This window comes from Euprymna scolopes, chromosome 21 (genome assembly GCF_053919585.1).
Source record: "Euprymna scolopes isolate OS-2025 chromosome 21, ASM5391958v1, whole genome shotgun sequence".
Classification (NCBI taxonomy): domain Eukaryota; kingdom Metazoa; phylum Mollusca; class Cephalopoda; order Sepiida; family Sepiolidae; genus Euprymna; species Euprymna scolopes.
The window spans coordinates 48,191,722-48,217,764 of NC_136502.1; the positions used below are offsets into that span (position 1 = coordinate 48,191,722).

General features: G+C 33.8%; 1 protein-coding gene across 5 annotated transcripts in view; it reads right to left on the bottom strand.

The window, feature by feature from the left end:
* The window catches only part of LOC145242244 (uncharacterized), a 297,326-nt gene that overhangs the window by 233,807 nt on the left and 37,476 nt on the right, over positions 1-26,043 (bottom strand). Inside the window, exon 1 of one of the 5 annotated variants that reach the window (XM_080105252.1) lies at positions 16,907-16,928. The exons of the other annotated variants lie outside the window; for them this stretch is intronic. The gene's annotated coding sequence lies outside the window, so the exon portion shown is untranslated. Of the gene's footprint in view, positions 1-16,906; positions 16,929-26,043 lie in introns of those variants that run through there. 5 annotated transcript variants of the gene reach the window in all.

Below are 26,043 nucleotides of genomic sequence, written 5' to 3' on the forward strand. Positions count from 1 at the left end.
CACACAGCGCCTAGCCTTCCCAAATGGTCACCCATCTGGTACTGGTCAGGCTCAACGTTGCTTAACTTTGGTGATCTGGCGAGAACCGGTGTGTCAATGTGATTGTGCCGTACTAACATTGAACCTAGTCAGTTCTAAATGGTTGACCATTTGGGACTTCCAGGCTCTGTATGTGCTCTCCGCTTATCTCAACATTGTTTCCAGTCGTCCTGGATTTCTCCTTGCCACTGGATTCAACCAGTGTTGATTCAGGAGTAGTGTGGTTGGAGATTGCACAATCCTTGCCTCAAAAATTAAACATGCAGCTGCCCCTACACGGGTATCCTTTGTCTTTCGAGACTGAATGGCGGCATCATCGTAATATCAACTCTTTTCGAGTTATTTAATGCTGAATTTTGTTATTTTGGAAAAAGTTCTTATGCTTTAAATTCTTTATATCTTCAAATATTCATAGTGTTGTTTTTTTTTCGGTTGTTTTGTAAAGGAAAATTGCTTTTTTGTAAATTTTATTTTTGAAGAACATGATTGAGTTTTGCAAGGGAAGAAGAAAAAAAAAGAGCAATAACATCAATGTTTGGTGCATTTTAGGTCAAGAAACCAATATCTTCAGACAAACTGATCTGGTAGCACCAGAAATTTGGTAATGTGGGGAACAGGTTTTGCATAAACATAGCAAATTGAACATCACACCCCTACCCCTAAAAATTCAAGATGAAAATTATTTTCAAAATTCTTTCTGGATGATCTCAAAATCTGTTGATTAAATGAAATTAAAAATGAATGTTGATTAAATGAAATCCAAAAAAAATGGCAGGAATAAATGCAGGAATAAAAACTTTTGAAACGAAGAGGGGTGGGGAGAGGGTGAAACAGCAGAATTTTGCCAAAATTTTCTGAATCGAAAATACCATCTTCTGTCAAACATTTCTTGGAGATAAATGAGTTTCTTTGTTTTGCAAAAGTCATCAGGAGTTCTTATTTCGGGCAGAAGGCAAAGTGAAAAGCTGTTTTTAAAATTAGGAGACTTGGTGCTGCTCACTGGAGCCATAAAAGTGAGGAGGAGGGCGAAGAAAAGAAAGGAAGAAAACGGTAAAAAAAAAACAAAAAAAAACAAAAACAGTAGGACAAAAATAAGAGGACAACAAGAAAAAGATTATGAGAGCAAGGGTTAGAAAGGAGGGAGGGGGGAATAACTAAAACAGTACAAAACCCAAAGAGAAAGCAAGGTTAATAATAAAAAAGAGATTGGAAAGATGCACAAGGGAACCAAGAGAAAAGATGGAATGCACAATTCTAATTTTGTTCTTCCCAACACTGAATTAGTTTTTTTTCTTTTTGTACTTTTACCCATTTAGTGTTTTTTTGTTTGTTTTTTTCCCCCCCCCCTGCTGAAACCAGATTCTGATTATTTTAAAATTAATAAATATTTAATTAGAAATTTTTCTTTTTTTTTTTTTTTTTTTTTGTAACTTGTCAAATTTCAGGGTAAATTCCATGTATATTTTTTTTCTCAAATGTTTTCCTTGTAATTGATTGAAAATTGTAAGACAACAAAAGATTTATTTTGATTTTAAAACAAAGCTATCAGTTTGTCGTTAGCGTACAACATGCCACTTGAAAGTTTTCATAAACAGTTGAAAATAGTCGACGATTGGTAGGCAAAATGAGAAAACGATGTAAGAACAAAATATTTAACAAGCCCCTCCGTTGTTCCAACCGAATTTCTAAATAATGTTACTATTTAAATAAACATTTTTAGCATGCGAAAGGCGTGGGCATTGTTTACTTCCGGAATCCTAGCATTAGTTCTCCTAAAAAAAGCAACTTTGTAAAACCATATGTAACCTCCTAAAAAAGTAGACTCCCCTAAAAGAAAAGAAAAAAAAATGACCAGAATTTATCTTCTATAGTAAAATAAAAGATGGTTGATTGTCCTAAAACGCTAGAATAGAATGGGAATAAGGGATTATTTCATGTTAAATTCATGTGAAAATGATTACCTTATTATAAATTCTAAAATAATTGTTTATTTTTTCTTCTGTCTACCAAGGGAATTCATTCATAATCACATGAAAAAATAGAATCTCAGTTTTTGGTGGGGAGGGAGGGGGGTCTTTTATCCATGAATTGCTTGAAATATGGCAAAATTAGTATTTTCAGAGAGAGAGAGAGAGAGAGAGAGGGGGGTAAAAGGAAGACGAAGTAAGACAAGAAAAAACGTGAATAGAGAAGAGAAGGAAAAAAGCAGAAAAGAAAGATAAAGTGAAAGAGAGGAAGACAGAAATAAAATATAGTGAAATGGAGAAAAATAATGGCATAAATTTTTTGCAATTTGGCTTTTTCTAACAAAAAAAAAAAAAAAAAAAAAAAAAAAACGAAAATCAAAATTTTATTTTTTCTAAATTACAAAATCCAGAGAATTCATATCACCCATAGAAAAGAAAACTAATGTTAAGCTGATGTCACACGTCCTGCTCCAGCTGTGGCAGGTTGTGGACCTACGGTAGCAAGCGAGTAGAGTTAACTAGATAAATATACGATTTACACAATTAATAATGAGGCAATTATAAACTATAGTTTTTGAAATATAAATAAATACAAATTAAATATCTGGAGCAAACAGGGAATGGCAGAACAATAACAAACATGACATGATTAATCATCAGATTGTGATGTCACAGAATAAGGTGACTGGGAACGATTTGGGAAAGTTAAGTCAGTTTTGTTCTTGGGAGAGAGAGGGCAACTGTGCATTCTCTCTATGAATGAAGTTAAAATTTTATTTCAATTATAAAAAATTCCACAGGGGGACTCTTTCATATGTAATATATTGATGTTGGCATTCGGTAGATGTTCAGCGTAAATGGAGACGCGCTGGTATTATTATAGCTCTTTAGAATTTCATGATCATCGTGTACAGCAGATAAAAGTCACAAAATGATGGCATCCATCCAACTAAGAAGATAAAGAAAGAGTTTCTCTTTATCCTCTTTACTGGATGGATGGGGAAAAGAGCTTATTTATATGTAAATGAAAATTTAGATTTGTAGGGGTCCAGTATTAAGATAACTATGAATCTTATTTGTTACCTAGCTTGTCTTTGTACCAAGCGGATGACGTCACGAAAGGATAATATCATTTATTAAGACAGGTGGGTGATGAAAGTGCATAGTCGATAACGTCACTAAAAGTTGATGTCATCCATTAAATAAAAAAGTAGAGGAATAACCGTGCACATTGAATGACATCCTCCACTAAACCAGAGAGAAGACGAAAAGAGATTATTTATGACGTTTTATCTAGATGACCCATGATCTATGAGTAAAAAGTTTGGTTTCCTGCTTATAAAATCATTTGCTAAAAATAAAACGAAGCTCCTTCCTCCAACCTCACCCCACCCTCCCAAAGTGAAAAATGCCCCAAGTGTTCAAATCACCAAATACAGAATAGTGAAAATTAAGATTGGTAGCAGCAAAATGCGATTACAAACCACAAACTGCAATAAGCACCACATACCCACAATCTGGTTTGGGATACGGATATGCGAAACGGTAATGAGGGTAATATGAGAGGGACAAGTGCAAAATACTTGTGGCTGGGTTGTTTCAAACTCATTCCAGCAAGCACTTCAAGGTGGTTCGCCTATCAACAGTATAACATTTTAAAACTTCAAATTTCCAGCAAACTTCTTTTCATGTTTCTTTCCTTTGAAGAACTGATTCTCATTTTGCCTAAATTGAAATGAATGGTTTTCTCCTTGGGGAAGCCTCCTGTTTTGATAAGCTTTCGGAACTGATCTTCATGCCAGACCTGAAATGGAAGACTTACATCAAACCCGTTGCCAATGTTGCTGGAAAAATGGTTAGATCATTCTACCACTCCAAAAAGCATCTCATCCCTGGTGCAATCCTATGCCTGCATATGAATCAAATCGTCCGAAGATGGAGTACTGTTACCACATCTGGGAAGTTGCTGCTTAAAGCAACCTTTTCTGCCTTGACATTGTGCAAAACTGACTCCCAAATCTAGACAAGGCCATCAACAACAATAACACTTTACAACCACTCATGCAACGACTATAAAAATAATTTATTTCATTTGGTTACTTGATCGCTCATCGGTGAAAACGTAACATGTGTATTCTGTCGTTTATGAAAAAAAAAAATAATAACATTGATGAAAATATAACAATACTGATTTATGGTTTTTGATGCAAATAGTCTCTAAAACTCTAAAACATTAAAATGAAAAAAAAAAAAAAATTTTTTTTTCATTTTTCTTATCAGTTTGTTCAAGTTGGAGATGAAGCATCCTCCCGGGTGCCAGACATTCACTCACTATCTCATATATTCCAACCGAGAGATCTTTTTAAGATTTTAACCATCTCTTTAAAAGTGCAATTGTTTGAATCTCTTCCGCACTTGGTTCACCGGGTATATTTTCCAGGTAGTTTTTGATAGTCTTTTTCATGAGTCCAATTGCTCCTATAATTACTGGAGTGATTATTGTAGAGACATAAATAATATAAAACTTATCTGAATGACAGATTGAATTTAACAAATATAACAAGAAAATTATACAAAAGAAAAATATGAAAAGACAAAATTATTTGTATAGCACGAAAAATTGTTAATAATAATAATAATAATAATAATAATCAAAAGCTTTTTTTCACCACTTATCAAGGCCCATGAGCCACTCGAGGATGAGGATTAATGAGTTTATCAGGCGAACCGTAAAACAACAACGTAAGGATTGGTAACAAGGGTTGAGACGGACAGAAATTAAATTATTTAGAAGGAGAATTCAACAAGAACTTGTTAATGCTATACTTAAAAACGACCATGCTATAGTCAGTTGAAAAGCAACCCCACGATATTGTGTTCCAGGGATGAATAGTTTTTAAAAAAAGAAACTTTGCTCATGGATGCTCTGTTCAGAAGTCTTAAGTAATTAATAATTGTATTCTTAATATCGTCCTTTCAATCTCCAAAAGACTGTCACTTAAAGCTGATTATTACATAGCACTTATATCCATTGCACCACGAGTCTGCAAAGTGCATCCAAAGAAAGTCGGCGTTTACATTTTTCTGAAACGTTGCGATAACAACATCTGAGATATGAATAGTAGTCCGTAGATTTCAAATAACACAAAATATCAATCCTCATTTGAACAAAAAAAAAAAAAAATCTCAAAACACATTGGACTTTATTATAAAGTGGCGGATGGTATGATAATGATATCTAGCAGCAAGCAGGTCTTTATAATCAAAGAATAGATTGCTTTTTTTTTTTTTGTTATTTCTTTCTTTATTTTAAAACACAAAAACTAATTCAATTATATTTGGGCGAGGGGGGGGGGTGAGACAAAAGACATTGTTATTGTTTTTGTTATTAATAACAGATTTTTGTGGTTATTAAGATTCTTTTGTGTTTTTTAATTATTTTTAATTATTCTTATTGAATGGATTCAATGTCAGAATTAATCGTCAAACACAAACGTTTTTGCTAATTGCACACATCATGATGATATTAATTGTATATTAGTTTTTTTTTCTATTTAGTTGAGTTATCACTCATTATTAAAAGAAACGTTTAGATCTGTAAGACTTCCTGGAAATAATGAAAAAATATATAAAAGGTTGTGTTATGTTGATGAATCGGACTATTATTCTCATCTTATGAAGAATTCTTGATAAAATCTATGAATATAAAAGCGAAAATGTATGTATGTATGTGTGTTCGCTTTTTCTGCATGTCTACAAAAGGCTTTTTTCAGAGAAGCGGTCGGTCGCCTAACAACTTTTTAAAACTTTTTATATCACATGTAAATCGTAATATATCAGAGTTAACAACGGAGCTCGCCTGTCTATTTAATTTTCTCGACTTCGGGAAGATAAATATTCAACAGTTTTCGCTCGCCGCATGTGGGTTAGGCCTTTTCCTATAATAAAAGCGACACTAATTGTCTAGGTATTTTTCCGGTCTCGATCGCCGGAAATGTCCGAAAGCAATGAGCTTTACTCAATGTGGAAATATTATTTCCTTATATCAGAAGACAATTGCTATTCAATTTGGACAAGTGGAGCTGTTTCCCCCTACCCCCAACATCTTGGAAAAAAAAAAAGCGTTCCGCACTAAATGATACCCCGCAGTCAAAAGTTGACCTCATTAAGTCATTAAAACGTGCACCTGCTAATTTAAGTAATTAAATAAATTCAAACGTGTTTCCGTTAGCATCTCGTGGTGGCCCAATGGTTAATGTCGCACTCTTTTTTTTCACACTTTAATTTCCAACTTTGCCTCAAGGGTTCGGGTTCGATCCTCATACTTACCTACCAAAGCATTTTTATTTTAAATTTTACCCCCCCCCCTCCAGAAGTTTTGATTTACCCAAAATCACACACACCTCCAAACACCCGGGCAACGCCGGGTACCCCTCGCTAGTTATTTCTAAAAAAATAGATTACTAATGTGCTTATCAGCTGAAACCGAAACTTATGAAGAATTCTTGGTAAAATTATTTTTTTAAAAATAGATTACTAGGGTGCCATTAGCTATAATCGAAACCGAAACCAAAACTTATGAAAAATTCTTGGTAAAATTATTAATAAAAGAATAGATGACTTAAGTACCATCAGCTGTAATCGAAACCAAAACCAAAATTATGAACAATTATTGGTAAAATTATTTATTACAAGAAATGGAAGTATATAACAATTAAACGACCCGGATGTAAGCTTGACACAGAAAATCACACATGCTATCGTATTAATATACAGGGTGACCACAAAGTCACGCACGTTAATTAATTTTATCTCAATTTTTCTAAATTAAAAAAGTAATAGTAGTAACGTTTATTCAACTTCAAAGTTCATTGGTGCGTGACTTCGTGGCCACCCTGTATAGACTAGCGGGAACTCATTCACATGTAATATATTTATGTTGGCATTCTGTAGATGTTCAGTGTAAATGGAGATGCTCTGATATTATTGTTTTGTTAAAACTGCAAAAGTATTTATCTAAGCTAGTATTAATGCCCAGCAAAGCCCGGTTGTAAAGCACGCTTAAATATGATATTTTAATACTTGTAGATTTCGTATATATTATTATAGAGTTAATGTTCTATCAATTTTTATATATTATAAAGTTGCAATTTCAAAAATAAAAATAATATATCTATATGACTTGGGTGCATTAGCTTGAATTGAAACCAAAATAAAAACTTATGAAAAACAAATATATATATATAACTTGAGTTACTGCAGGTATAATCAAAACCGAAACCAAAACTTCGGAAGAATTCTTGATAAAATTATTTATAAAAAAAAAATAGATGACTTAATTGCTATCAGCTATAATCGAAACCGAAACCAAAACTTATGAAGAATTCTTGGTAAAATTATTTATAACAAGAAATGGAAGTACATAATAAACGACCTGGATGTAAGCGTGATACAGAAAATAACACACACGCTATCGTATTGATATATAGATACTAGACTACCCGTGACTCGTTGGGTCAGTATGTTATATTAGCTGTGGAATTAATGTATGAGCGTGACACTTGTGACGGAAAGAAAATAGTTTTTTGTGACATAGAAACATTTCTATGAAAGTATATTAAAATGAAAAGAATATAGATAGATTTCTATGAGTCGTTCTTATATTATATTTGTTTATTTTGGAAAAAAAAAACTTACAGCCATTGAATTATGAGTGGTTTGCCATACTTATAGGTAAATGTGCACTGAACAGATACCATAATACTTAAATTAAAATTTTGATATATCTTAATTTAAATGCGAGAAAAAAACAATTGGGATGCTGAAAACGTACACAGTAAAACAATACGTTTTATTGTCGCGCTGATTTATTTGTAATACAAATTAAAAAAACATATTTTCGGGGTTATTTATTTATGTTGGTAGTGTAGAAGAAAATTTATGTTTTTTAAGAAAGGTGTATTAAAAAATGGAGAATAAATTAAAAAAAAATGAAGGCAGTGGGTAAATCGCCATTGTAAAATGCTCTTATGGTTGTCAACGGGTTAAAGTAGATTTATTTGTCAGAAAATTGCGTTAAAATAACTTAAACATAATACGAAAATGAACGATGTAAAAAAAATGCAGAAAGTATTAACAATTGTTTAAACACGCAAAAAAATAATTGGGATGCTGAAAACGTACACAGTAAAACAATACACTTTATTGTCGCGTTGATTATTTGTTTATGTACGCATGCGCAACCGGAAGTCGTAAACCGGATGGTGGGTTACAACACCCATTACAAGGTCATTTGAGTTTTATAATTATATAGATATATACAGGGTGTGTAAAAAAATTGTAAAAATGTACTCAAACTGCATTGTCTGGACAATAACTTTTATCAATTTGAACATTTGCAAACATGATTCTCCAATTACATTTGTCTTCTGTATTTAAAGCTATTCCATTTCACTATGTTCATAAATAAAGATTTTATCGTCATTCGCATTTGAGTACATTTTCTTAGACATCCTGTGTACATTGAAATATTTATGTCTTACAGAAGATCAGAACAACGGTACCGTCGGCTTCAAATCCACACAAAAGAGGCCAATATTTGGTTGCTATGTCGGATTCTCTTCAGTCTCGATCTTTTCAGAAATTGTGTATATTAAATTGAAATATTTTATAATAGATCATCTATCTATCTATATATATATATATATATATATATATATAGAGAGAGAGAGAGAGAGAGAGAGAGAGAGAGAGAGAGAGATAAAGGACAAAATGTGTGTGTGTGTGTCGCGTTACAGGTTCAAGCCTGCCTGCCTACTACCACTTTTTTATTCTCTCCACCCAAACTGCCTACTGTTGTTTCGCCCCCCCCCTCACTACCAATTTATTTTTAACCCCCCCCCCCTCCCCGGGTTCCTTACTCAACCCAAGCAACGCCAGGGAACCCCACGACACTACCACTTTCTTTTAACACCTCTCTTCATCGGGGATCCTTAATACATCTCCACACATCTGGGCAACGCCAGGTACCCCCGCTAGTATCTTAATGAAGGAATTTCGATATTATGAATAAGTACTAATATAAGATAAAATAATAAAAAAAATAAAATTTACATTATTATTTCATCAAATGTTCAAAACAAGGAATATAAAAAAAAAAGATTTTTTTCCTTGTTCCATGGAGTTTCAAAAATTAGGCTTTTCTCTTCAGAGAAAAATAACTAGAAAAAGAAAAGTATAGAATTATTAATTTTCGTAAATTAAAAAAAACAAAAAAACTTTGAAAATTCTAAGTAAAAGCAATGTTTGAAGAAATGATTTTAAAAAATAGTAAGGGGAAAATTGAAAGTCCATGAATTCAAATAGATTAAAATGTCAAAATTTGATCTATGAAATGGTTGATTAAATAAATCACAAGTCAGAAATTTGTGTAAATCGTGACGTGAATAATTCCACAAAGATCCGAATCTAATCTCACCATTTACGAACTTCTGTCTTGTGATTTATTAAAAAAAATTCTCTGCTCATTAAGTAAGAAATAAAACTGGACGCTATTTTAACTGCTGAGAGAGGATTCAGTGGCAAAATCCATAAGGTTCTTAAGCATACGATCTGAGGATACGTTCTTGGCAATCAGTCTGGTAGAGTTATGACCATAGTAAATACAGTAGCTTTTTTCTGTTGGTTATTGTATGTTTTCTTCAGCTCTACCTTCCCAAGCCTTACCTTCGCTCTTTGAAAAAGTGTTAGTATTTATCTCCCTCCCACCATGGGAAGATGCGACACATTTAAAAGTCAACGCCCAAGAGATACAGCACTCTAGCTTATGATTAAATGCCTGAGCAGCCCCAATGCCATTTCCCGGTAGGTGCGCCTCAGGCGATTAACAATAAACCTCTTCTCAAAGAGAGAAGATAAAGCCTGGGATGGTGGACTTCCCAGGACTGGACAGAACCATACTTCGGCCTGTCCATTGCAGACTGTCTGAGGCACTCTCACCGGGGGAATGTTCACAGGGCGACTCGGGCAATTTTTAAAAGGTGAAAGTGCGCTGGTTTATTCTTCTCACCTTCTGGCCATGTGCCACATCTTTCTGCAGTAGTAGGGAAGTAAATACAACTGGATGTACTTATTCTTCAACACTTGAGCTCTCCCCCACCCCCTTTCAGTATAGGAAGGTGCTTCAAGTGTGGATGGATGTGGAATGAAAGCCAATTTTAAGACAAAGAAAAAACTTTATTATTAACTTTATAAAAAAATAAATGGAAAAAAAAACAATGTCAAAGAAACCAAAAACTGATTAGTTGAATAAGGTCACGTGCTTAAAGCAGGGGTCAGGAGTTGAGAAAAATATAATTGACTGCTAACACCCTCAACTTATAAAATAAACTTCATTTTTTTTTTCTTTTTTTTTTTTTTAATTGGAAGCATTTCAAATTACAAATGAAAAATATCAATATATTCCAGCAACTGATCGTCCAGCACTTTTTTGTTTTTAATCTGGACAAAATTACGAGAAAACTTCATAACCTGCCAACCACCAGACTAGTTTACGAGGTGGCTGTGTGTGTAGCATGCCATAAATTTATTTACAATACACTTGCTAGTGGTAAAAACGATCATAGTCGTCTGCGATTTGAAGACTTATCATTATGATGTGCAGAGAAAGGTGCTGCTTCTTTCTCAGGATAACTCCACTTACTCTTGATCCTCACTTTATAAAGCTGAGCGCTTAGCAAGGAGAAATCAAGGACCATGTTTTTTTTTGTTGCTTTTTTTTTTTTTTTTAAAGTCTTTGTATGACTCGACCAAGAATTGAAACATTGTTTCGCCGATCCATTAAAGCCAGACTCTTACCATTATGCCATAGTTGTGGATTTACAAGCAAATTCGAGTGGCGGTCATTTAATTAATTATTTTGTTTATTTAATCATTCATTTTATTTCATTTGTTTATTTAGATTTAAGGTTTGTTTAAGTTTTATGTCAATTCCTGGTTATCTGAAGACATGGGTTCAGTGCAATTAATTATTATGGTAAAAATCGGTTAACAGCATAATGTACTATGGAGTGTCCTTTAGTGGAAAATGACGTAATCCAAATAGAAATTCCATTAAGATATTGCAAAATTAGATAAAGTTTGCAATATGTTGGAAAAACAAATAAACGAAAAAAAAGAAAGGTCAATGTAATTTACGCATTAAAAACATGTCAATTTGAAATCACCAAAAGTTTTAAAATCTTGTATATTAATTTTATAAAATTCATATTTTTTAAAACAACTTTTAAGAAATCATTTCTGAGCTTGTTGGGATAGTTTTTTTTTTTTTGTGTGTGTGTGTTTTCCAGTCATTATCTATATAATACTAAAACTCTGTCGTTCTTGGTTGTTTGCTTGCGCAATATCCTCCTCCTCCTCCTACTACTACACCTCCTCTTCTTGCTACTACTATTACTTCTCTTTACAACTACTACTACGCCTCCTCTTACTACTACTACCACTACGCCTCCTCTTCCTTATCCTACTATTACTACTACTGGTTGACATGTATTTTCCCTACTACTATTCTAAACAGAATGACTCATAGAAATATATCTATATTTTTTTTTCATTTTAATATACTTTCATAGAAATGTTTCTGTTATGTCACAAAAAAGCTATTTTCTTTACGTCACAAGTGTCATGCTCATACATTAATTCCATAGCTAATATAACATACTGACCCCTTAGGGAATGTTTTGCAACTATTCTGTATTACAACTATACTGTCGCAATTTTCTCACAAATAAATCAACTTTGACCTGTTGACAACATATTTTTTTTTACTGTGTACGTTTTCAGCAGCCTAATTTTTTTTGTTTTTGCGTTTTAAATTATCCAAATAAACAATTGTTAATACTTTCTGCATTTTTTTTTTACATCGTTCATTTTCGTATTACGTTTAAGTTATTTTAATGCAATTTTCTTACAAATAAATCTATTTTACAATGTATTGTTTTATTGTGAACGTTTTCAGCGACCCAATTTTTTTTTTTTTCCACGTTTAAATTAATAGATATTTCAAAATTTGGATTTAACTTTAAGTATTACGGTATCTGTTCAGTGCACATTTACCTATAAGTATAGCAAACCACTTATAATTCAATGGATGTAAGTTTTTTTTTTTTTCAAAAATAAACAATTATAAACAGAACGATTCATAGAAATCTATCTATATTCTTTTTTCATTTTAATATACTTTCATAGAAATGTTTCTGTTATGTAAAAAAAAACTATTTTCTTTACGTCACAAGTGTCACGCTCATACATGAATTCCATAGCTAATATAACATACTGACCCAACGGGTCACGGGTAGTCTAGTTATTTTATAAACCTCAAATACATCGTCAAACACCATTTTCTCAGTTTATCATTTTTTTTTAAAGAATTTTGAAAGAAAAATTTTGTTACAAATTGACCCTAAAAAGGTCTATTTCTGCATTAATTTTGCCAATAAAAATCATATTTAATGCTAAATATCAATAAAATACCTATAGTTCATATAAAAAAACAATATTTTTTTTAAAGATAACGAATGTTTTTAAATCAATAGAGGTTTGGTATATCGACTAGCTTGGTGTTAAAAAGTTTCAAAAGTTTATATCTGAAATATTTTACTGTTTCTGAGTCTTTATGACAATTCTTGCACATATCTAGTGCCAATCATCGATACAGCAAACATAAGGACTTGGGAGCACAGCCATTCATGGGATCAAATGTGTGCATTTATCACTGATGGATACGAATGTAATATACCATCACACATGGTAACACTAAGTTCAGAATATGATTTTATGTAAAAATGATTGGTACAATGAACATAGAACCTGGATGGACAATGTATAGGTTGAATAGCTCACTACGATCTAATAAAAAGGTTCTGGAACAAAATGGTGCCAGAAAAATCGGCATTGCATAATACAATATTTTAATATATGAAGTGACTGACATATGTTTTAAAGAGAGAGAGAAGAGTGAAAGCTAGCAAGAGAGAGGGAGAAAAGAGAGAGAGAAGGAATAAAATATAAGAAAAAGGAGGAATCTACAATTATATAAATGCAACTTTATGTGTGTGTGTGTGTGTGAGAGTTCATTCCTTATGGACTCCGAAACGGCTGAACAGATTTTCTTTAAAATTTACAGAACTTTAATGCATAAGACTGGGAGAGATCTTAGTTACGTTTTGTCTCGGAATACCTCCGATAATTACCGATAATCGAAACCGTTATTTTGATTTATCTATCATCGGTAAAGCCATTTTTTTCCATGTCGTCACTTAGCAACAATGATAGAACAACGGCCGTGAAAATTCTACTGTGGATAAGTTGATAGCGTGTTTTTATTTTGCATGATGTGGTCTGTAGGTTCAAACTCTGAACGCAAATTTTTTTCTTTTTTTTTCATTAACTGCAAAGAATTTTATAAGACTTGAAAATTTATGAGGTTTTATTTTTTTGTATGACGTGGTCTGTAGGTTCAAGCCCCGCACATAAATTTCTTAATTTTTTTTTTTTCTGTTAACTGGGAAAAAGTTTATATAAAATAATTTTATAAAAGAAACAAGAGGTTCTCTAGAGTGCAATGTAGAATGACATATATTTTGGACTAAGTTGCTGCATGGAGGCATATGAAGCTTCCTCCCGGGCGATTTCACGGATTTCGATGACAATAAAAATATAGAAGTGTGAAATATTCGTTGATCATCATTCAATCCCGGCTAGTATATATATATATATATATATATATATATATATATATATATATATATATATATAGTTAAAATTCAAAGAAAACAATTGCAACTTCTCTTCCGATTTTCTGATTTTGTAATCATGCCCATATTCCTTTATTTTCTTTGAAAATTGATGAATTCCTATTCTTCTGATGAGTTAAGGGCAGAATAAATTAAAAAATTGACATAATTACATGAATGATTCTGCGCTATGAAACAGGTGCTGTCAAGAATTGTAGAAAGAAATAAAAGGTAAGATGGACAACATCTTGAAATTTGGAATATAGACTTTTTGTAGTTACATCAATCTTCATAAATTAAAGGATTCGTATAAATAAAAGGTGAAATATAATTGAATAAGAATATTTTTCCCATAAATACACACACATATTATATATATATACATATATAGAGAGGGAGAAAGAGAGAGGGGGGAAAATAAAGATAGGGGTAGAAAGATAGAGAGAGAGAGAGAAAGAGGGAGGAAAGATAGAGAAAGAGGAAGGGGAACAGATAGAAAGGAGGAGGCGAGATAGAGAGTAGATGGAAAAAGATGAGAAAAGAGAAAAGAAAGAGAGGGAGAGGGAAGAAAGAGGGAGAAAAAAAGCCAAAAAAAAAAAATCACGTGTTTCCATCACATTGAGTTTTTCTTATCCTTAAAAAAGAGCGATTTCATTTATTTTTTGTGAAATGATGTCAGAAAGGAGTGGGGGTGGCAAAGAAGGCAGAAATAAATGAAAAACGGTCTATAATCAACATGACAATACAAAGAACACAAAGAGGAGAACGGAGTCTCGCGGCGATGGTCAAAGAATACATATAACGTGGAATGGAGAGCGGGGGGGGGGAGAAAAAAAGAAAAGAAAAAGGGAAAGCTGAAAAAACAGCAACCAGAGGTAAAAGGGTACAAAATCACAGCCCTCTGTAATAATAATATTAAGATATATATTACGAAGGTCACGACAGAACGCAGGGATGGTGAGTTTGGCTGTAGCCTTCATAAAGTAAGGACAGCCCATCAAGTTGCATTTATGTGCTGACGTCACACTGGTTGGTGCTAAGTAAATAAATAAGATCCTCAGAAAGGAACGGTAACACACTACATGTAAACACATGACAGTGGTCATTTATGTCTGAAATTATTTAATCTTTGATTTAGTAATGGTTTATTATTTAAAAATAGGGTATTGGTGGTTTTGTTCAGGTCGTTTTCAAAAAAGATTTTAAAATGTTTTACGTAGGCAACGTGATTTTGCTCACCGGCTCAAATGAGATTCTAACTCGTTCCTCATTTTCAGAAAAATATACAGACCACAGAAAAATGTAGCACCTTATTGTAATACAAATTTGTCTATCCATCTCGCAGAGGCCGCATTAAGAGGCAGAGGAGTGCATTCTGTAGCAAACAAAATTGCAACAAATAAGCAGGAGCGAATTCTCATGGCTCGAGATTTTGAATGCACTTCCTTCCTGGTTTGTCCAATCAGAAGCCAGCTCTCAGTCACATGACCGAGTTTATAAAAGGTTAAACCGGCAACACACACTCTTTCTTCCAAGATCTTCCACTGACAACAACTTCATATGAAACGGACCTGTCGCCCCCAACTTCTCTCTTGTGACTCAACACCCGGTCTATGGGTTCGGAGTTCAACTATGAGGGAATACAAACAAGCCAACATGGCTATCTTCACATGCAGTACACACACACATACTCTCTTTTTACCACAAGACTTTGTAATCTTTTGTCACCGTCCATACATGGACACACGCTACGACTACCAACTTGAACACGTATCTATTGAACAATTTTTTCTTTCAAAAGGCCTGTACAATCATCAACGTCTCCAGTTGGAAATGACTTATACACCATACATTACGACCATGTAATCCCTAGAGCCACCTAGCTTGAAAATGCTGCTGTGAAACCTGACATAGTTATATGGAATAAGTCAGAGAGTTGCAACCTTGGTTGAAGTGAGTGTCCCTAATGATGGAGGTCTGAACAGAGCTGAAAGGGAGAAAAGGATCAAATATCAAAGTCTCATGTAAGATATGAAAAGAAACCGGAATCCTAGGGAGATATCAATCATACCAGTTATTATAGGTGCCACAGGGTTTATAAAGAAGAACTTGAAGTCCAACCCAACTAATATTCCCAGTGAACCAAGTGCAAAAGAGATCCAGACACTAGCACTTAAGGAAACAACAAGGATACTAAAAAGAGCTCCCGGTTTGTTTCAATAAAAAGCAGGGCAATGTCGGTAGCTGGTTTGGCTGCCCTATACCCAGAGTTACAATCTTCAAAGGAAGAAGATTTAAAAAAAAAAAAAAAAAAAAAAACATTTTCAACGACTAACCCGTTTCTCTCTATGTGCTACTAACGAGGATGACCAATAAAACTATTTATTAAATGTTAGATTGAGATTTCGTGTCTTCATTTCTATAAAACCTCATCCTTTTGGGTTTTTTTTTTGTTTTTTTGATAAATAAAAAGTAAAAATAAAGGGGAAATTTTAACATGGACTGTCAAAACTTCCACAATTTTATTTTTATTAATTTATTATTATTATTTTTTTTTAATTCTTTTACCGATAACTCGTCTGATTTTCCTTTTCTTTCTTTTTTAACCACAGTGGGAAGTTGGTGTCTGTGAGAGATCTTCTATGACCAGGGTCATACAAAAAATAAAATAAGAAAAAAAAAAAAAAATGGCCGGGGGGGGAAGAACAACAAAGACAAAAACTGTAGCCGAATAAAGGCAGAAAAAAATGAAGAAGAGGAAGATGAAAAAAAAAAGAAAAAAGTAAACTAGACGACAGAAGGAAAGAGAAAGAAAGAAAGGAAGAAATCCAAATTAAGATAAAGAACAATTAATATACAGATTATTTGGACCACTATTCTCATCTTGGTTGCTACATTTGGCCGATGTAAACTTCAACTGGATTTTTTTAAACCTGGAAACTTTCTATTTGAATTTTAAGGTCTACTAAAAAGCTCACAAATTTGAAAAGATAAACTCCAAAAAATAATTGCCTCATCAACATAAATCTGGCACCATAGTTGACGTTTTGTAAAGACGTGTATCTCCACATTAATCGTTTCTAGATATAATAGGTCTGGGATACTTACTTTAATATGGAACGCCATCCCTTGAACAAACAGAAATTTAAAGCATAATTATATACAGTATTTTAGATTTAACCGACTAAACCAATAAGTAAGAGACTATGTAACCAACTTGCCCAACCCCAATTAAAGATAATGAACCACCACCCAACTCCCAAAAGCCAACATTTCAAAACTAAGACTAAAAATCGTGCACGGGTTTCACACAAACGCCTACACAACTCTATACACTACGCCGCGCCTTATACAAGCTGACTAAGAGAAAAAAAAGACAGGCTGCCCTATGTAATGTCTATAATGTTTTAAGAGTTTTTTTCTGTTTTTTTCAAATAGCTGCCTCGCTTCCCAAAACTGTTGGAACATGTTATCCGGCAAATTCTACAGCTGTCTTTCTGAATTCCATCAGATCATCAAACTCAAAGACGTAACTGATATTTTACAAGAAGAGCCGAGTGAGGAAAAAAGTAAATAAATAAATGAAGTCTTCCATTCAAATTGCGCGTTAAACAATGAAAACGCTATCAATTAATTAAACTAGCTCTCCCGATTTGATGTTGCCCGGCATGTTCAAATTTGTTTTGTAACTAGTTCTATGTTTTATATAATCTTCCTAGGCATAGCTTCCTCCTCCTCCTCTTCTTTTTTCAGGAGAGGGGAGAGGTAGTATCTGTCCTGTTGTCATAAAGCCATCCTCCTACGGCATTACTCCTTTCTTTGGGGATAGCATACTACATGTTTGTACGTCATAATACTGCCCTAAGAATAGCAAAAATATATAACCAGAGTTATTATTATTATACGTACTCACTAGGAGTTCTCACACAGGTCATCATCAAAGATTGCTCATTGACAATAATCGGTGCTGTTCTCTGGAGTCTGGATGACAACAAGTCTCCTAGATTTCCATTACTCTCCACCTCTTTCGATAACCTTTGCAAATGAATTTGCATTATTGCAACAGCCGCTTACCATTGACTTCTCACTAGCAACGACCATTGGTCGTCCTTAGAAGTTGGGTAGCAACAGGCCTCTTCACACTCATCCAGTGGAAGTTTGATTAGTGCATTTTCTCCTCAATCTTTCCATCTTCCTTGACCCTTCATGACTATTTGGTGTGGTTCCAGTCAATGTTAACGTGATAATTTTTTGTGTGTGTGGAAATGGGGGGGGGGGGCATAGTTAACTTACAATTTTGTGATTTCAATTTCCTTGGTTCCATGTGGCACTCCTCCATCTTTTTCGTTTTACTTTTGTTGCAGTTTCCATATTAATATTACTATCCACTAGAATTCTCTTTGTAAAACGCCTGTGGTGTTCCCTGGAGCCTGAGTGACAACAAGTCTTCCCAGATTGTTGTTGTTATTATTATTATCTATATATCTATAAAAGTGAAATTGCCTGTGTGTGTGTGTGTGTGTGTGTGTACATTTCCCTACCAAACTACTCTGTCAATTTTCAGTCTACAGACTCGAGATTTCACATAAGGGGTATTGAGATTTGGGAAAATCTTTTTAATCGGTTTTCGGACAGAAATTTGACTGTTGGGGGGGGTCAAAGTTCAAAGATTTGACCTTTGAAAACTCTACCAAATTCCTCTGCCAATTTTAGGTTTAAACACTTGAAATTTTAGATGTAGGTTACCTGGACATGAGTCAAACTTTTTACTATATACATACATATACATATGCACATAAAGTTATGAATAGTACATAGGGCCCGAGCAAAGCTGTGTTGAACTACTAGTAGATAATATTTCTCATATTACTTTTAAAATTGTTGTCCAAGTTAGGTATGATTTTGAATTAAGGCCATCATTAAGAGAATATTTCTTGCTCGAAAAAAAAATAAAAATAAAAAAAATTGTTGAATTTTCGTCACACCATCGGAATGTAAACAGTTTTAAATCATTATTTACCAAGTCACTTGAGTCATTCAGATTCTACCCAGATAACACTATCCGCTGCTCTTCATAAAACAAAGCAGGCCACGCCTTCATCTTACCAGCCTCCTCATTCAATTTAAAGACTTCATTTTTTTAAGACCCTACAAGAACCATTTCAAGCAGTTTCTGTAACTATTAGTCATAAAAAAGGAAGAAAAAAAAAATACCCCAAAACTAAGTATAACTGACAGTAAATCTCTTGCTACGACGAACCACACCCTTGAAATTTCTTGAAAATGGTCATGACCAGGCAATCCATTTATGCAATCTCTATATATAAAGTTAGGTATGAATATATGTTCATATATTTATATGTACAGGATTCGTTCTTAAACTAATTAACCGATCATTATGAATTTTATACACAGGTGCTAGATATAAGGGGGTCATAATATGGACTATAGTTAATTTGATTTAATTTTAAACAAAGGCAAAATTGAAATACTGCCGGTTTTTGTTAACTAATTATAAGTATTTAATATCAATGAATCAATATTCCCAAATTTTAGTTTCTTTGAAGTACTTGCATTTTAAATGATTTTTATGGGACACAGTATGAACCCAATCTCCCATTTGAAAATTATATTAGTTTGGCATTAACTGAAATCCATTGTCACTGGACACAAAGCTAAAGGTGGTGCAAAACGGTTCTGTCAGCAGAATGTTATCTTATGGAAGCTTTAATATGGTAATGGATACTTCCAACCGAGCTATGCAAGAGTGGGTGGGATTTATTTATATTTTCTTCTGTAGACAGATTCCACAAGAAGGAGGAGGAAAGAACCCCCCCCCCCAACGAATGTAAATGCCTTTGAATTCAACTGGAATGATCGTGAAGGCAATTCTAGACTGAAAGAATTTTTGGTTATCTCATCAAATGGTTATAATAGTTATCACAAACCAGCCTAGAGCTTATATATAAAATCCCATTCCATTCCAATTTATTTTTTTTAGGTTATTTTGATAAAATTTAGATGAAAGCAAAATTTCATCTTTCCTCTTTTTTAATTCTTTCTTTCGTGCCATTGATAGTTTTCTAGATTACTTCAAATTATTATTTTCATTGAAAAGTGATGTATTTTTTATGCTAGTGTTTTTCAATTTAATGCGCACGATATTATGTGTCTTTATGTGTATAAAAAACGGTTGCAGAGAAATTAACTTCCTCTCAAAAACTACAATAACAGATTTTTGGAAAAAATAATACATTCTTCAAGAAATAAATTACACTGTTGTTTAATTTTACTTCAGTCGAAATTCTCAGATATCAAGCACCCCCTCCCAATTCCTGTGGCTAACACTTGATCTCTATACGAGATGCATACATATTGGAATCGTCCATTTAAGTTTTCCGTTCCCTTTCAAACACTGAGTTAGTAAAAAATTGAGAACATTATTTTTCTTTCCCCAATTGACCATTTAGATATGTTTTTTGTAGGTCTTTCATGTGGTGTCTTGGTTTTATTGGATTATAGGACAAGAATTCATCTAGTCTGGTGGAGTATCCAGCTCTTACTTGAGGTAACATCATTTGGAGAAGGTGCACCATTCCTCGTAAAAACTAATGTTGGCTGGTCATACTGAGGAGATCTTATTTGAGTCACAAATACGAAATGTGATTTTGAATATTTTAGTCAAGGTTTACTTGTAGGGAAAAAGTATCCTCATGCTAGGTTGTCCTGACACACAACTGTACAGAGAAACCTTGGACTAGAGGTTCCCAACCAGGTGTAAATTTACCCCTAGGCAGTAAAAAATTATATAGTCAAAGGGTAAATAATTGAAGTATCTGATAATTTAAAAATAATTATTTCTTTTCAGATTGTGTCAGTCTAAGAACCATACATACTTGGATTCATATGTCCAAAATGACTGACTTGCTGTTGTGGATGGGGTGGAGAAGCCTCAGTGTCTTATGTGAATCAGGATTCTCAAGTTTAGTAGCAATAAAGACAATAATAAAAACAAATGCCAGAAACCGCCTGAAATCTGATGAATATACAAGAGCAGAAATTGTCAGAAAGAGTTATTATTCGCATAAATAAACCGATTGGAGAAATACATAAAGTTGAGGGGTCAATGATGGAGGAAAGGTTAACAATGGCTGTCTTAGACATTTGAGGATAGTGTCTAAGTTCTCTTGTATATAATTTTACGTGATCAGTGAAAATTGGGTTATGTTCAACCACATGTATAAAAGAGGAAGTTGTTTTGGGCTATCATAACATTACCAGCTTAATAAATTTGCGACAAAGGCACACATTGGGTCATTTCCTGCTTGCCTGCCAAATTCTATGACCTTCCTGTAGCCTGAACAATGGTGTAAAAAGGTTTAATGATGCTCTGGTGGTGCCTGATGCCAACTTTTATGTCTCTAAGGGTCCTACTAGATAGAAATATTATGAGGAAGGAATATTAATTAAATATGATTGGATGCCTCATCTCCAATTTAGAAAACTGAATTATTAAATTCATATAAAAACTAAAAAAAAAAAAATTTAATTATTTGGAATTATTGAGATGAGTATTATTTATTAATTTATTTGTTGCGGACTATTATCCTCATCTTTATTATTGTTTCACAACAATACAGCTAACTATTCCTCTGGCCTTCATCAGATTCAATGTGGCGCAATGGATAGGGACATTGAATCTCTACAGCTCCAGGTGAGCATTGTCCGAAGATAGTCGTTTCAATCCTACCCAAAGGCTGGCCAGAGCTTAGTTGGCCAAAACGTGGTAAGACGACAACAACTATGGAAGGCAGTAATCGCTGATGACGCAGTTAAGAGATTCAGAGTTCCTATCCCGTTACGGTAACCAATTGACGTAAGCCAGAGGAATAGTTGGTCGAAACGTTGTGTAACAACAACTAGAAAATGAGGATGATAGTCCACGATTAATAAATGACAACTTTTGTGACGAGTGGATCACAAATATTTTTCTGATTATTTTTTAAATAAGTGTAATTCTAAATATGCTTTGAATTTTATGTTGAAACTTGAAAATATAAACAAATTGTTCTATTAAATCTTTTATTGTTTAAATAATTTGACTTTGCTGGTTTTATTAAAAAAAAAAAAAAGTTGAAAACATGTTGTCATTCAGTAGAGTTGGAAGATTGTCAGTGAAAGCAAAACAATCGCCAAAAGATGCACGTTTCATTATTTCAAGTCGACACTTTGAAAAATCACTCGCAAATGCGACTGTTTCACTCGCAATGTAGAACCCTGTGTACTCTGCCTTATGCATGACTTCTTCATTTATCTTCCTTTCTGTCGATGAGATCTGTAGAATACGCCTTAAAAATCATATTTCCGCTGCTTCCAAATGACTTTCAGCCGCCTTCGTTACCGTCCAACATTCACAACTGTAAAGAAGAATTGACCACATGTATGTCTTCAAGATGGAACAATACACGTCCGACGATTTGTATCGTTTTCTTAGGAAGCCTTTTCTCATCATCTCTAGGGATGATGAAGAAACTACACCTGTCCGCATTCCAAAAAAGGTTATCGTCATAGCTATGATAAAAATGATACAAATAGGACACCTATTACTCAATTCATGCAAGGATTATTCCTAAACATACATCAACTGATAAAAATCAACAGAGATTATATCATTCCTGTTATGACCCGTTTGCTGTTGATTGCGGTGTCATGCTGGTTCTGTACAGTTCTAGGAGGTTCATTCTCCCAGGCTTTGCCTCCTCTCTTTATGAAAGGGGTTTGTTTATTGCTAATCATTTAGGACACCCTTACAAGAGAATGTTAACGGGGATGCCCAGGCACTTTTTCCAAGTCAGCGCTCTTCCTCGGGGGAGCGGGGGTGTTGACTTCTCAATCTCACTTTCCGACCCTGGTGTCATAGTTCTTGCAGTGGGAAAGAACTAAATACTCCACTCCCCAACAAATGCTAGCATATAAAACGGACAAAGACAACAACATAACCACAAAAAAAAAAAAAAAAAAAAAACTGAAGTTGTAATGTCATTTGGTGGATGGCTGGGAATAAACATTAACGATCGTTTTCATATAGAATTCCATTGCAAATCATTTCTATCGCAAAATCAATTGCAATGCATATTCATAAAAAAAAAAAAAAAAAAAATCAGCCACACATTTGCATCATACATAAACAGCCTATCCTGCAATAAAATTTGCATTAATTCAAAACAAGAATAATCCTTTGCACTTGGTGTTAATGCATTTCTGTCAGATGTTTTACTCAAAGTAATCCCTTTTCTTTCTTCTATTCTTAATTATTCATAATCCTTTTTTATCCCAATTTCCCACATAAAACCAACAATGTCAATCCTATAAAATCATTAACCAATCATTATTACAATACAATGCATCACCCTCATGATGCAGGATTAAACGTCCATTTTACAAACTGGCATGTGTTGGACAGCTTTTAGGAATTGACCTCCAAATTAACTTGTCTGGACAGTTCTTAATTTATACCTCTTTCTCTAAAGTCCATTATCATTTCCTGCCGTGTTTTCTTTGACCTTTTTTTGCCATTTATTGGTATAAAATTTAAATCATGTGTTTAAAATTCTTCAGAGAAGACAATGGAAGTGGCTCCAAATTTCTACATGTCTTTCAACGTGCCAAATTTCTATGTGTACCCTCTAAAGGAGCTGTTGTGTATCATAATAGGTGACGATGTTTTGTAGAGAGCAGTCACTGCAGTGAAATAGCGAGAGGAGTAGGAGGTAGCAGGACTGGTGACGTCACGCGGAGATAACAGCAGCAGCAGCAGAAGACGCAGAGAATGGAGGGGGGGGGGAGACAGCATGAACAGTAGCCAACAAATCTCCGCTAGCCGGTGAAAACTGTGAAAATCGGTTACGTAAAAGGGAAAACACGGACAGGAAATAAAAGTGTCTCTCAAAAGAAAGAAAAAAGTGAGTTCAAATATTTGTTTTATTTGTTTGGCATTTTCGATGGGGTCGACAGACAAAAGAAAGAAGGAAATAAGAACGCCCCTCCATAACATTACAGTTGTGCAGGCAAAAAGAAAAAAAAAACCCTTAAAACTTCAAATTTGTATAACCAATCTTAATGAAATTTAAACCATGTGTACTACTAACCCAAACACTCATCCATTTTTACAACGTGACCAAACCAACAAAATCTTCTGTTCTGGACACATCTCACTATACCGTCCAGATTTAAGTTTCCTCTGAGGTCTTCAGATCTAAGCTTGTCTTTAAGACTCGCACTATACATCCATGGTATCAGATTCTTTCTTTTCAGCATTAACTTTCCCATTTTAACCTTTGAGAGACCATATTTGAAATGGGTGCATCTTAGGGGATGGGCCATCTTTAGGGGCCTCCTGGGGAAACTATAAAAAGCAGCACCTATTATAACCCTAGTAGTCGTCGAGATGAACCGTTGAGGTAGATTTAGTTTCTTAGCAGATTGCATTTCAGTTTCTCACATTTTTGCTTTCTATAAAATCTCATCTTTGCTCTCGTCTAACACAAGTATTTCTGACTCACACATAAACAGCCAATTAGCATCCACATGCATACTGCCATAGCACACACACACACACATACTGCATAATTAAATGAAAATGACATTAAATAAAATAGAAAAGTTTGGTAATATTAAAGTGATTATTCATTTTTTTTTTTGCAGATCCTCATCTTTTTTTAGTTGTTTCACGACGTTTCGACCAACTATTACTCTAGCCTTCGTCAGGTGGTAACCGCGGCGGGATAGGAACTCTGAATCTCCTAATGGCATTCTCAGCGATTACTGCCATCCATAGTTGCCGTCTCGCCACGTTATGAAACAACAACTAAGAAAGATGAGGATAATAGTCCGCAATAAACAAATTAATAAATAATGCTCATCTCAATTAATTCCAATTAATTAATACATATTAAAGTGATTATTTTGTGAAACTTTAATACTCCGAAAAAAATAAAATAAATAAATAAATAAATTAAAAAAAAAGAAAGACACAAACAGAAGGATGTAGTTGATTCTGGTGAGAATTGAACTTCAGATTTTAAATAAAGTCCAATTGAAATAAACTCCTCGGCTTAACATCTGCAGACATGAATTTGAACAAATACATTAAGGACATTGCCAAGGTTGCTGCAAAAAAGGTGGGCTCCTTCTACTGTGCTAGAAAATTAGTCACACCAAAGAGAATTATATATCTTTAAAAAGCCACAATTCGCCCATGTATAGGAGTATTGCTGCAACATCTGGTCTGGTGCATCTATCACTAGTCTCTTACTCTTAGACAGTTTTCGTCTTGTGTTTACAACAAATTTATGAATGAAATGTTGAATATTTATCATTTTTGTTTCAAGTATTTTACGTAGAAAACTTTGCAAACTTTTGGCAAAAATGCAACTTATTTCACTCTACACATATTTAAGTTTCTTTGTTTTTGTTTTTTACTTCTAATATGCTTCAGACAGTTTTTGTCGCTTCGTCGTTTTCCTTTTCATTTTTTGTGCCAGTCGAGGAATTGTTATTTTGGTTTACTTTGTGGAGGTCTCTCTGATCTTTAAATTTTTCTGCTTTCTTCAATTTCTTTTTCTATTCAAAGCCTTCGACTACATCTCCATCTGCTAACATTGAAAAACCCCGGAGCATTTTCATCATTGAAGCGTCATGTACACACATACGCATATTTTCTTTTTTTTCTGTAAACATTTTTTTCATTGTGATCTAACAACAGAAGTTTGTAAAATTGTATTTTTTTTTCCATCCTGAACACATTACCAAACTACATCAGACACCCTTCGACACTGCATTCGCCCTAACACTCATACCAAGACAAATCTTTCTCAACCATTTCAACCGATTTTAGTTTTTAAAAATCTTTCTTCTACCTACCTTAATTCCGAACCTTATCAATGATTTAAACTGTTTACACAAATTTGATCCTAAGTTTGACCTTAAAATACAAAAACTTGTAATATCATATCTTGATTTTAATCTTCGTAAAGAGGACATAAGAGTGGTGCAAAAGTGCTCTGTTGGTGGAATTCATTTTACCATGGAGAAACAAATGCTGACTAACTCAACTTTAATATGGCAATGGCTTCTTCCAACCACGCTATGCAAGGGGGAGGGGGCTGTTTGTTTCTGTTGAAAAAAAATTCTGCAAAGAAATGAAGCTTTTACAAATAAGTTCAGAGGTTCCCATGCTATTCAAG